The sequence below is a fragment of the Xiphophorus maculatus genome, chromosome 4 (assembly GCF_002775205.1).
Source record: "Xiphophorus maculatus strain JP 163 A chromosome 4, X_maculatus-5.0-male, whole genome shotgun sequence".
NCBI classification, from domain to species: Eukaryota; Metazoa; Chordata; class Actinopteri; order Cyprinodontiformes; family Poeciliidae; genus Xiphophorus; species Xiphophorus maculatus.
Window position 1 is genome coordinate 16,259,291 of NC_036446.1, and position 12,688 is coordinate 16,271,978.

The window sequence follows — 12,688 nt, forward strand, 5'->3', positions numbered from 1 at the left end:
GCATGCGATTTAATTAAAGTAAACACAGCTCACTGTTGTGCGTGATGTTTGGTTTGGCAATTCTCAAATCAAAGGGAGTGGTTTCTTCAGGGGCTGCAGTGATTTCAAGCTCAGGACAACATATCAAACATTTTTTTGTAGATCCATAAAATTTTTTCATGTTTATATTTTCCACCAAACAGCCAACAAGTGGCTTCATGCTGCCTCGTTCGCGTGTGCCTCCCACCCACTGCATGTGCTGTGCACTCTGTGCTTGGCACCAAAACACCAAACAGATGAAGTGAATTTCAAGGTCTGGTATTTGCCAAACTGTCGCAGATTTCCTTGCACTTGCCGTCGCACCGCCACAAATACGAGGCCCCTATGACTTTAATTAATTTAATGACTTTCACTGCGTGCTACATTCTGCTTTGATTAATCAAAGCCTGAGCAGAATGGCTAGTTGAAAGTTCTTCCAAAACTTAATTAAATACCACTTTTAGCTTTAGAGTAAGTCTAATCATTTCATACTTGCTCTTTAAGCCATGTGTGAACAGTTTCTAAGGAATCCATCCAGCTTCGCCTCTCATCCTCTAAGCAGTGCAGTTAACAACTTTGATGATATTTGAAATCTAATCTTTTTAAGTGAACAAATACAACATTAACCTCAAATAAGAAAGTTGGCCTTTTCTTATCTGTACTATATGAGAAGAATAATAATGAGATTTGCATTAAAATTATAAGATCAGCGCTGTGTTGGTCCATTTTCCTCCGCATATTTTGGTCTTTCAGAGCTAATCCCTGCAGACATTGAGAGACTTTTTCTCTCAGCTTTGTTAATTTACATCCTACCCGACAGAATAACATTCATTCTTTGACTTATCTGGGACTTTATTTTCAATTTAAACCAATTTTCAAACCATCTCTGGGACAAGCTCTTACAAAAGAAAATACGACGTGGCTTTTAGAGTGGTGAAGGATACCAAAATCTTACATTTAAAGTCTTTGAAGTGGGTCCTGGATTACTATTCTTGAAAAGCAGTTCATTCGTGCAAAACTGTTTTATTGACTCATAATAGCAGCTCTTGGCATTCACCCTCCTTTGTAATGAGAGTGGATTTGTTGTAACGTAATCCTGCTTTCCACGACAAGGGCTTTGTGGTACTTTATGAGTCTTGAGGACGGACATGCATGTTTCCCTCTAAATTGTAATTATTTTCTGCAGCAAACACAGAGAACAAAAACAGAGAAAAAGAAAACAGCTCGGCGCGTCTTTTCACGCTTGAGAGAGCAGCAAAAACTCGTTCTCGTTTGTAGCGCGCCGGTTGTTTAAGTACAGACAAAAGAGATGTGCGTTACAGTAATAAGGACTGTCAGAGGTGTTGACAGAGGCGGGAGAGTAATGGAAAGAGAACGAAGGGGATCGGTGAGGGAAAGCCCGGTGTGTTGTTTTAGCGGGCAGTTGTGTCATGTACGGTAATGGAGTGGCGACAGCTGTCTCCACGTATGCCCCCCCTCATCCTCAGCTGTTACCCTGCCCCATGGACAGCTGTTCTCCCAACACACACACACACACACACACACACACACACACACACACACACACACACACACACACACACACACACGCAGAGAGAGCAGACTGGAAAAGACTTTTCATTTGCCTTTGTGTGAAGGAAGGTCCCTCTGACTCAGCTGATCCGAACTCTGATCACTTTCTTCATCTATTTGCTTTACTGAATTGTAACAATGATGATTTATTGAACTCTTAAACTAATAGTATGGAGTATATTCATGTTAGATTGCAGGAAAGGGATATTGTGTCTCTAATTATTTGCTCTTATTGGGCTGGAAAAAGAGCAAGTCTTCCAAATTGGCCCAAAATTTGGCTCTCTGTTAACGTTGGTTGCAAAATCCATTCATCACCGGGATTACACCAATATACAGCACATTACTCAAGACTGGTTTGTTCAATTAGCCCTCTCCGGTGCATGTGGGGAACTGAGCCTCAGGCTAATTTTTCACAGCCGCCAGCCAGCGAATACTCAGGCAAAGTACTTTCCTCACTCACCTGGGAGGGAGCTGAGGCAGAGCAGACTTTCATTTCCTTCACTTTTAATAGTCTGTTAATTAAAGTCTGCTTTTTCAAAGGCAGAGTGTGAGGGAACATAAAAACCCGAGCACAAAAGACTTTAGAGGTTCAGTCAGACATTTCAGTGGAATTAATTAATGGAAAATGCTGGGAACGGTTTCCTGACGGTGGGGAGGTGTAACTTTTTTTTTTTAGTGCTTCTTCATCAGCTAAAGTAATACATTACCCTGCTTGTAGTGAAGAAATAATTCTGTTTCTCTTGCTATATATTGTCTTGTAGAGTGATATAGACTTAGGATTTTATCACAATATTTTGTAGTACTATTGTGATAATGATAAAAAAACTATTCCTCACTTCTTTTTTAGGTAACTGCATGTCACAGCATTCATGGCGCTGTGCTTTCAAAAGGTTCACATTTGAAATAGGATCTTGATTTATACAACTAATTGGGGCCTGCCATGCAAAGCAATGGCAGGAACCTATTGCTATTCTCCCAAGAAAAGTTTCTTTATTATTATTGGGGCCTGCCATGCAAAGCAATGGCAGGAACCTATTACTATTGTCGGAGAGAAGCGTCTCTTTAATCTTTATTTTTCTTCCGTAACCGTTAATGCGGCTCGTACCGCTGGGTGCACACCTACAAATGAGGTATCAAAACGTGCAGAAAATTCACGCCATTGGAGCTATTACTTCTGGTGGGATTTGGGCTTAACGTGGCGACATAATTCGCAAAAAACTACGAAAAAAACCCCATTATAACTCAATGGGAAAAATCCTAGAAATACCCTATTTTTGAGGATTTGCTGTGTCGTCACAAATTCACCTAGAAATGCCATTCAAATTTCATTTTGTAGATACGTCTGTGATCTCTTCGAAAGTGAAGACGGCTCGTCGATACCAGTTATGGTTTGTCCACAATTTGCCTCTAAGCGACCCAAAGTTTCTCATTTTTGCTGAAATTACAGTGACAGCCGATCTCGGTTCAGATCTGGGCACAACATTTCTTTCTCTCATCACTGTAAATGCTCTGAGTGAGTTACAGATATGAATCTCGGGACTATCGCAGAAGACACATTGAACTGTCATACGCTCGAAACGCTTTTCGAATATGTATTACGGTTCCCGAACAAGAAGGATTTGTTTCCAATGCTTTTTTTCAGTAAAGTGTGTTTGCTCAAACACACTTGTGTGTTTGAGAGCTCACAGCTCAGAGCTCACACCTGCTGAGACCATTATTTGCCATAGCAACGGAACTCAAGAGGCTATTGGCTGCTGATTTGGACTACGAATACGCATCGCTGTAGTTCTATCTATCCTCAGTTGAAACAGATCAGGACTGAGAACTGGCCTTTAGAACTACTGCTGCTATGGGCTGTATATAACTGATTTAACTCAGTAACTGTTACACATGGGATTAGTTTGGAACTTTAAAATGGAGAATAATAATTTCAAAATAAAAGCCTTGAATATTTTTACATCAGGTAATTGCTGTTTTTGGCTTTATTTGACGTTTTCATCCAAAGCACTGTTACACATGGGATTACTTTGGAACTTTAAAATGGAGAATAATAATAATTTCAAAATAAAAGCCTTGAATATTTTTACATCAGGTAATTGCTGTTTTTGGCTTTATATGACTTTTTCATCCAAAGCATTGTTACACATGGGATTAGTTTGGAACTTTAAAATGGAGCATAATAATAATTTCAAAATAAAAGCCTTGAATATTTTTTACATCAGGTAATTGCTCTTTTTGGCTTTATTTGACTTTTTCATCCAAAGCACTGTTACACGTGGTATTAGTTTGGCCCTTTGAAATGAAGCATTCTGAAAATTTCAAAATAAAAGCCTTGAATAATTTTACATGACGTAATTGCTCTTTTTGGCTTTATTTGACTTTTTCATCCAAAGCACTGTTACACGTGGTATTAGTTTGGCCCTTTGAAATGAAGCATACTGAAAATTTCAAAATAAAAGCCTTGAATATTTTTACATCAGCTACTTGTGTTTTGAGCATTATATAACTATTTTAACCCAAGGACTATTACGCATGGGATTAGTTTGGCCCTTTGAAATGAAGTTTAACAAAACTTCCAAAATAAAAGCCTTGACAACATTTTAAATCGTACCGAACGGTGCACGTCCGCCTCGCTTAACGTTCTTGCGGTTCTCCGCGTGCCACTGCTTACGTCGCGGCGTTCTTTGGCGTCGACGCCGATTTGTGGCGCGACGACGCCGGGCCCGAACCCCACGGCCGCGCCTTGGCAGGCCCCGGCTAAATTTCTTCCGAAATTTTCTAGTTGGGGCCTGCCATGCAAAGCAATGGCAGGAACCTATTACTCTACACCCAACAAAGTGTCTCTTTAATATTATTATAATTCTTTATTTTTCTTCCGTAACCGTTAATGCGGCTCGTACCGCTGGGTGCACACCTACAAATGAGGTATCAAAACGTGCAGAAAATTCACGCCATTGGAGCTATTACTTGTGGTGGGATTTGGGCTTAACGTGGCGACATAATTCGCAAAAAACTACGAAAAAAACCCCATTATAACTCAATGGGAAAAATCCTAGAAATACCCTATTTTTGAGGATTTGCTGTGTCGTCACAAATTCACCTAGAAATGCCATTCAAATTTCATTTTGTAGATACGTCTGTGATCTCTTCGAAAGTGAAGACGGCTCGTCGATACCAGTTACGGTTTGTCCACAATTTGCCTCTAAGCGACCCAAACTTTCTCATTTTTGCTGAAATTACAGTGACAGCCGATCTCGGTTCAGATCTGGGCACAACATTTCTTTCTCTCATCACTGTAAATGCTCTGAGTGAGGTACAGATATGAATCTCGGGACTATCGCAGAAGACACATTGAACTGTCATACGCTCGAAACGCTTTTCGAATATGTATTACGGTTCCCGAACAAGAAGGATTTGTTTCCAATGCTTTTTTTCAGTAAAGTGTGTTTGCTCAAACACACTTGTGTGTTTGAGAGCTCACAGCTCAGAGCTCACACCTGCTGAGACCATTATTTGCCATAGCAACGGAACTCAAGAGGCTATTGGCTGCTGATTTGGACTACGAATACGCATCGCTGTAGTTCTATCTATCCTCAGTTGAAACAGATCAGGACTGAGAACTGGCCTTTAGAACTACTGCTGCTATGGGCTGTATATAACTGATTTAACTCAGTAACTGTTACACATGGGATTAGTTTGGAACTTTAAAATGGAGCATAATAATAATTTCAAAATAAAAGCCTTGAATAGTTTTACATCAGGTAATTGCTGTTTTTGGCTTTATTTGACGTTTTCATCCAAAGCACTGTTACACATGGGATTACTTTGGAACTTTAAAATGGAGAATAATAATAATTTCAAAATAAAAGCCTTGAATATTTTTACATCAGGTAATTGCTTTTTTTGGCCGTATATGACTTTTTCATCCAAAGCAATGTTACACATGGGATTAGTTTGGAACTTTAAAATGGAGAATAATAATTTCAAAATAAAAGCCTTGAATATTTTTACATCAGGTAATTGCTGTTTTTGGCTTTATTTGACGTTTTCATCCAAAGCACTGTTACACATGGGATTACTTTGGAACTTTAAAATGGAGAATAATAATAATTTCAAAATAAAAGCCTTGAATAGTTTTACATCAGGTAATTGCTGTTTTTGGCTTTATTTGACGTTTTCATCCAAAGCACTGTTACACATGGGATTACTTTGGAACTTTAAAATGGAGAATAATAATAATTTCAAAATAAAAGCCTTGAATATTTTTACATCAGGTAATTGCTTTTTTTGGCCGTATATGACTTTTTCATCCAAAGCAATGTTACACATGGGATTAGTTTGGAACTTTAAAATGGAGAATAATAATTTCAAAATAAAAGCCTTGAATATTTTACATGACGTAATTGCTCTTTTTGGCCGTATATGACTTTTTCATCCGAAGCAATGTTACACATGGGATTAGTTCGGAACTTTAAAATGGAGCATAATAATAATTTCAAAATAAAAGCCTTGAATATTTTTACATCAGGTAATTGCTGTTTTTGGCTTTATGTGACTTTTTCATCCAAAGCACTGTTACACATGGTATTAGTTTGGCCCTTTGAAATGAATATTAACAAAAATTTCAAAATAAAAGCCTTGAATATTTTTACATCATGTAATTGCTCTTTTTGGCTTTATTTGACTTTTTCATCCAAAGCACTGTTACACGTGGTATTAGTTTGGCCCTTTGAAATGAAGCTTAACAAAAGTTTCAAAATAAAAGCCTTGAATATTTTTACATGACGTAATTGCTCTTTTTGGCTTTATTTGACTTTTTCATCCAAAGCACTCTTACACATGGGATTAGTTCGGAACTTTAAAATGGAGCATAATAATAATTTCAAAATAAAAGCCTTGAATATTTTTACATCAGGTAATTGCTGTTTTTGGCTTTATGTGACTTTTTCATCCAAAGCACTGTTACACGTGGTATTAGTTTGGCCCTCTGAAATGAAGCATACTGAAAATTTCAAAATAAAAGCCTTGAATATTTTTACATCATGTAATTGCTTTTTTTGGCCGTATATGACTTTTTCATCCACAGCACTGTTACACATGGGATTAGTTTGGAACTTTAAAATGGAGCAAAGTAATAATTTCAAAATAAAAGCCTTGAATATTTTTACATCATGCAATTGCTGTTTTTGGCTTTGTATGACTTTTTCATCCAAAGCACTGTTACACATGGTATTAGTTTGGCCCTTTGAAATGAAGATTAACAAAAATTTCAAAATAAAAGCCTTGAATATTTTGACATCATGTAATTGCTCTTTTTGGCTTTATTTGACTTTTTCATCCAAAGCACTGTTACACATGGTATTAGTTTGGCCCTTTGAAATGAAGCATACTGAAAATTTCAAAATAAAAGCCTTGAATATTTTTACATGACGTAATTGCTCTTTTTGGCTTTATTTGACTTTTTCATCCAAAGCACTCTTACACGTGGTATTAGTTCAGAACTTTAAAATGAAGCATACTGAAAATTTCAAAATAAAAGCCTTGAATACTTTTACATCAGCTACTTGTGTTTTGAGCATTATATAACTATTTTAACCCAAGGACTATTACGCATGGGATTAGTTTGGCCCTTTGAAATGAAGCATACTGAAACTTCCAAAATAAAAGCCTTGACAACATTTTAAATCGTACCGAACGGTGCACGTCCGCCTCGCTTAACGTTCTTGCGGTTCTCCGCGTGCCACTGGTGACGTCGCGGCGTTCTTTGGCGTCGACGCCGATTTGTGGCGCGACGACGCCGGGCCCGAACCCCACGGGCGCGCCTTGGCAGGCCCCGTCTAAATTTCTTCCGAAATTTTCTAGTTATTCTTTATTTTTCATCCGTAACCGTTAATGCGGCTCATACCGCTGCGTGCACACCTACAAAAGAGGTATCAAAACGTGCAGAAAATTCACGCCATTCCAGCTATTACTTTTGGTGGGATTCGGGATTAACATGGCGACATAATTCGCAAAAAACTACGAAAAAAACCCCATTATAACTCAATGGGAAAAATCCTAGAAATACCCTATTTTTGAGGATTTGCTGTGTCGTCACAAATTCACCTAGAAATGCCATTCAAATTTCATTTTGTAGATACGTCTGTGATCTCTTCGAAAGTGAAGACGGCTCGTCGATACCAGTTATGGTTTGTCCACAATTTGCCTCTAAGCGACCCAAAGTTTCTCATTTTTGCTCATATTAGAGTGACAGCCGACCTCGGTTCATATCTGGGCACAACATTTCTTTCTCTCATCACTGTAAATGCTCTGAGTGAGGTACAGATATGAATCTCGGGACTATCGCAGAAGACACATTGAACTGTCATACGCTTAAAACGCTTTTCGAATATGTATTACGGTTCCCGAACAAGAAGGATTTGTTTCCAATGCTTTTTTTCAGTAAAGTGTGTTTGCTCAAACACACTTGTGTGTTTGAGAGCTCACAGCTCAGAGCTCACACCTGCTGAGACCATTATTTGCCATAGCAACGGAACTCAAGAGGCTATTGGCTGCTGGTTAGGACTACGAATACGCATCGTTGTAGTTCTATCTATCCTCAGTTGAAACAGATCAGGACTGAGAACTGGCCTTTACAACTACTTGCTGCTTTGGGCTGTATATAACTGATTTAACTCAGTAACTGTTACACATGGGATTAGTTTTACACTTTAAAATTAAGCATATTGAAAATTTCACAATAAAAGCCCTGAATATTTTTACATGACGTAATTGCTCTTTTTTGGCTTTATTTGACTTTTTCATCCAAAGCACTGTTACACATGGTATTAGTTTGGCCCTTTAAAATGAAGCTTAACAAAAATTTCAAAATAAAAGCCTTGAATATTTTTACATCAGCTACTTGTGTTTTGAGCATTATATAACTATTTTAACCGAAGGACTATTACGCATGGGATTAGTTTGGCCCTTTGAAATGAAGCATCCTGCAAATTTCAAAATAAAAGCCTTGAATATTTTTACATGACGTAATTGCTCTTTTTGGCTTTATTTGACTTTTTCATCCAAAGCACTGTTACACATGGTATTAGTTTGGCCCTTTGAAATGAATATTAACAAAAATTTCAAAATTAAAGCCTTGAATATTTTTACATCATGTAATTGCTCTTTTTGGCTTTATTTGACTTTTTCATCCAAAGCACTGTTACACGTGGTATTAGTTTGGCCCTTTGAAATGAAGCTTAACAAAAGTTTCAAAATAAAAGCCTTGAATATTTTTACATGACGTAATTGCTCTTTTTGGCTTTATTTGACTTTTTCATCCAAAGCACTCTTACACGTGGTATTAGTTCAGAACTTTAAAATGAAGCATACTGAAAATTTCAAAATAAAAGCCTTGAATATTTTACATGAAGTAATTGCTCTTTTTGGCCGTATATGACTTTTTCATCCAAAGCAATGTTACACATGGGATTAGTTCGGAACTTTAAAATGGAGCATAATAATAATTTCAAAATAAAAGCCTTGAATATTTTTACATCAGGTAATTGCTGTTTTTGGCTTTATTTGACGTTTTCATCCAAAGCACTGTTACACATGGGATTACTTTGGAACTTTGAAATGAAGCATACTGAAAATTTCAAAATAAAAGCCTTGAATATTTTTACATCAGGTAATTGCTGTTTTTGGCTTTATATGACTTTTTCATCCAAAGCACTGTTACACATGGGATTAGTTTGGAACTTTAAAATGGAGCATAATAATAATTTCAAAATAAAAGCCTTGAATATTTTTACATCAGGTAATTGCTCTTTTTGGCTTTATTTGACTTTTTCATCCAAAGCACTGTTACACGTGGTATTAGTTTGGCCCTTTGAAATGAAGCATTCTGAAAATTTCTAAATAAAAGCCTTGAATAATTTTACATGACGTAATTGCTCTTTTTGGCTTTATTTGACTTTTTCATCCAAAGCACTGTTACACGTGGTATTAGTTTGGCCCTTTGAAATGAAGCATACTGAAAATTTCAAAATAAAAGCCTTGAATATTTTTACATCAGCTACTTGTGTTTTGAGCATTATATAACTATTTTAACCCAAGGACTATTACGCATGGGATTAGTTTGGCCCTTTGAAATGAAGGTTAACAAAACTTCCAAAATAAAAGCCTTGACAACATTTTAAATCGTACCGAACGGTGCACGTCCGCCTCGCTTAACGTTCTTGCGGTTCTCCGCGTGCCACTGATCACGTCGCGGCGTCCTTTGGCGTCGACGCCGATTTGTGGCGCGACGACGCCGGGCCCATGCCCGACGGGCGCGCCTTGGCAGGCCCCGGCTAAATTTCTTCCGAAATTTTCTAGTCTGCATATTGAGACTTCATTTAAACATATTCTCACATTTACGATGTTTACTGATGCCCTCATGAAAAAAAAGAACAAAATAGTAATAGGTTTAGTCCATTCTTATTCATGATAAATGAAAAGCAATACAATAAATGCCCACCGCTAATATATCATTTAAACATAAAACCCTGTCATATTTTGAAGTATGTTTGTTGTTTTTAATGTGCTTATATGAATAGTGCATGTTTATGAGGCAGAAACCTGAAGTGTTTTTAAACACTTCTTTTTCTCAAACTTAAGCTAAAATTGCATCAATTTGACTAGATGTGCAATTTAGAGGTGCACATTTGCAGTACACTTGCGTTGCACAAATGCAGAGCGGATGCTAATAAACATGGGTGGTAGTCTGTGATAGCTGGTGTTTTATTTGTGCATGCTACAGAGAAAGGTGATTTTCAGATGAGTTCATTCTTTCCTACACCGTTGAAATGCAGCCGATGTGATGGAGGCATTAGTCTCCACACCATGGCTTTTACAACTAAACTATTTCCAGACAGCCAATTGTAAACAATGGAAAATTGGAGCCTTCTTTTGGGTGGTTGAGCAGAACTGTGCAGAAACATGTGGGGGAGGGTCAGCACAGCTACTATATGCTCCATAGAGCTGTAGAAAACTCTGATCACTCCAGTAGTTTCTGTTATTTCTTATAAAAATGACAGGGGCGACTGTGGCTCTTTGGGTAGAGAAGTAGAATTTTGATGGGGAGGTTGTAGGTTCGATTCCAGCTTTCACATGTCAATGTGCCCCTGGGCAAGGCACTTAACCCCAAAGTGCCCACCGATCTGCATATTGGTGTAAAAATGTGAGTGCGAATGGGTGAATGTAAAGCGCTTTGAGTGGTCAAAATGATTGGAAAAGCTCTATATAAGTTCAGTCCATATACCATTTGAATCACAGGGACATTTAGACGGAGTGCATTCACACCAGCCATCTTTAGTCCGCTTTAATCAGACTCTAGTTTGTTTGGGGAGGAGTGAATGTGTAATCTGATACGGACCAAGAAATCAAACTCTGGTCCCCCTAAAACGTCTCAGTCCAAATACATATGTTGATGTAAGCTCCAAAAGCAGGAAATGAACTATAGCACAAGGCATTCTGGGTAAATACAACCAAAACAAACGCGAGAGTCTAATGCTAGCCGGAGAGATAGCTCATGTTTTTTTGCTAAATCTGAAGCCACTCCATTTCTGTTTACGTTTTGTGAAGAAAGTTGCGTTCATGTCTTCTGAGGTTTTCAAGTCATTTCCATCAGTGGTTGTTGGCGCAGCGCCACCACAGGCGAGGGGGGGAACAGGTTTTTCAAAGAATTTGGTTCCTTTGACACAGTGCAGTGTGAAAGCGAACCACACCAGCTAAAAATGTAACAAATGTTGCAGTTTTACCAGATTTCAGGTGTGCAAACATCCAAAAAGCTTCTAGGCATATTGAAACCGTAGGTTTTCTAGGTCTTACTAATAATGCGCTTAAATATACATTTCTGTTGTAAGAAGCACATACTGTAGCTCTCTTCTTAAATGAATTTCAGGATTTACACTAATTAAAACAGGATGAAAGCCTCCATCTGTGAACTGTGCAATAGCAGACCTCATTTACAACCAATGTAGGTTGAGTTTGGCGTCCATCCACAGGGAAAGACGCCAGAGGAGAACGGGCTGGACCGGCCAGAGACTCCCTACCCTGGAAATAACCTGGAAAGCTTCAGTATTGTCAAAACCCATTGAGGTTATTTAAATGTACTATAACACATTGTCTCACGTTACACATGCAAGACAAGTTAGTTTTTCAGTCATGCTGAAAAAAATAAAGGGAGGGAATGTTGCGTAGCTTCAAATGTGATGAGCAGATGTGGATTCCTTTTCTTTAATTTACACCAGATCAAATCAGCTTGATTTGTCTTCCGGTGCTGGCCTGTAGCTCAGCTTCTTGGCTCTCACATCTTCATTGAATCCAGAGTGAACATTTACAAGCCAAGCTGGAAATTGTAACCCCTAGTGAAGAAAAAGCTGGACTACTTTTCATCAAGATAATCTGATTAAAATGCAATAGTTTGCTTTATTTTGAACTACTGTCCAACTTTGTGTAATAAATATTTGTAAATATTTAGAACTGCAACTCAGATAAAAAAAAATTGGTATATTCAGCAGATTTTTCATTTTATACATTACAAGATGCAAATAAACAATTAAATTCCTTTAGTTAAAATCCTTCTAACATGAACATGTGGAAAAACTTTCTCTGTTTGATTTAACATTACTTAGCGCTAATTTGCTGATTATTTTTTTGGATTACGTGTTTAATAATTGGATAACAAAAGTTACTTAATTGGAGAATTTTGCTAACTTTTAACCTGATGAAGCTAAGACTCAGGGTATAACATATTTACAAGACAAAGAATGTTTTTTTTTCCCCATCTTACAAAATGCATGTATTTTTTGTACTTTTTTATCTGCATTAATGTTCTGACTGTGTTGTTCTGTTCAGCAAATGTCCATTTTTGGTCTGTATTCTCCCATATTGGTTAATTAAAGCACCTAATGGAGAACGTACTGTCTCTCTGTACTCCAGCTGTTAGAGAACAAAGAGGCTCAGCTGTGTCAAAACGTGTTAAATATGCTCAGATGCAGCACAGAGTCTTTAAAAATAATAGTGTGAGTTTTCAGGGCGTTGCTCATATCTTGGCTCTGGATGCCCCGATACC

The 12,688-nt window shown here is 37.7% G+C and overlaps 1 protein-coding gene across 9 annotated transcripts in view; it reads left to right on the forward strand.

Moving 5' to 3' along the window:
* tcf12 (transcription factor 12) overlaps nt 1–12,688 on the forward strand; it is a 90,932-nt gene that overhangs the window by 63,839 nt on the left and 14,405 nt on the right. The window lies entirely within an intron of this gene.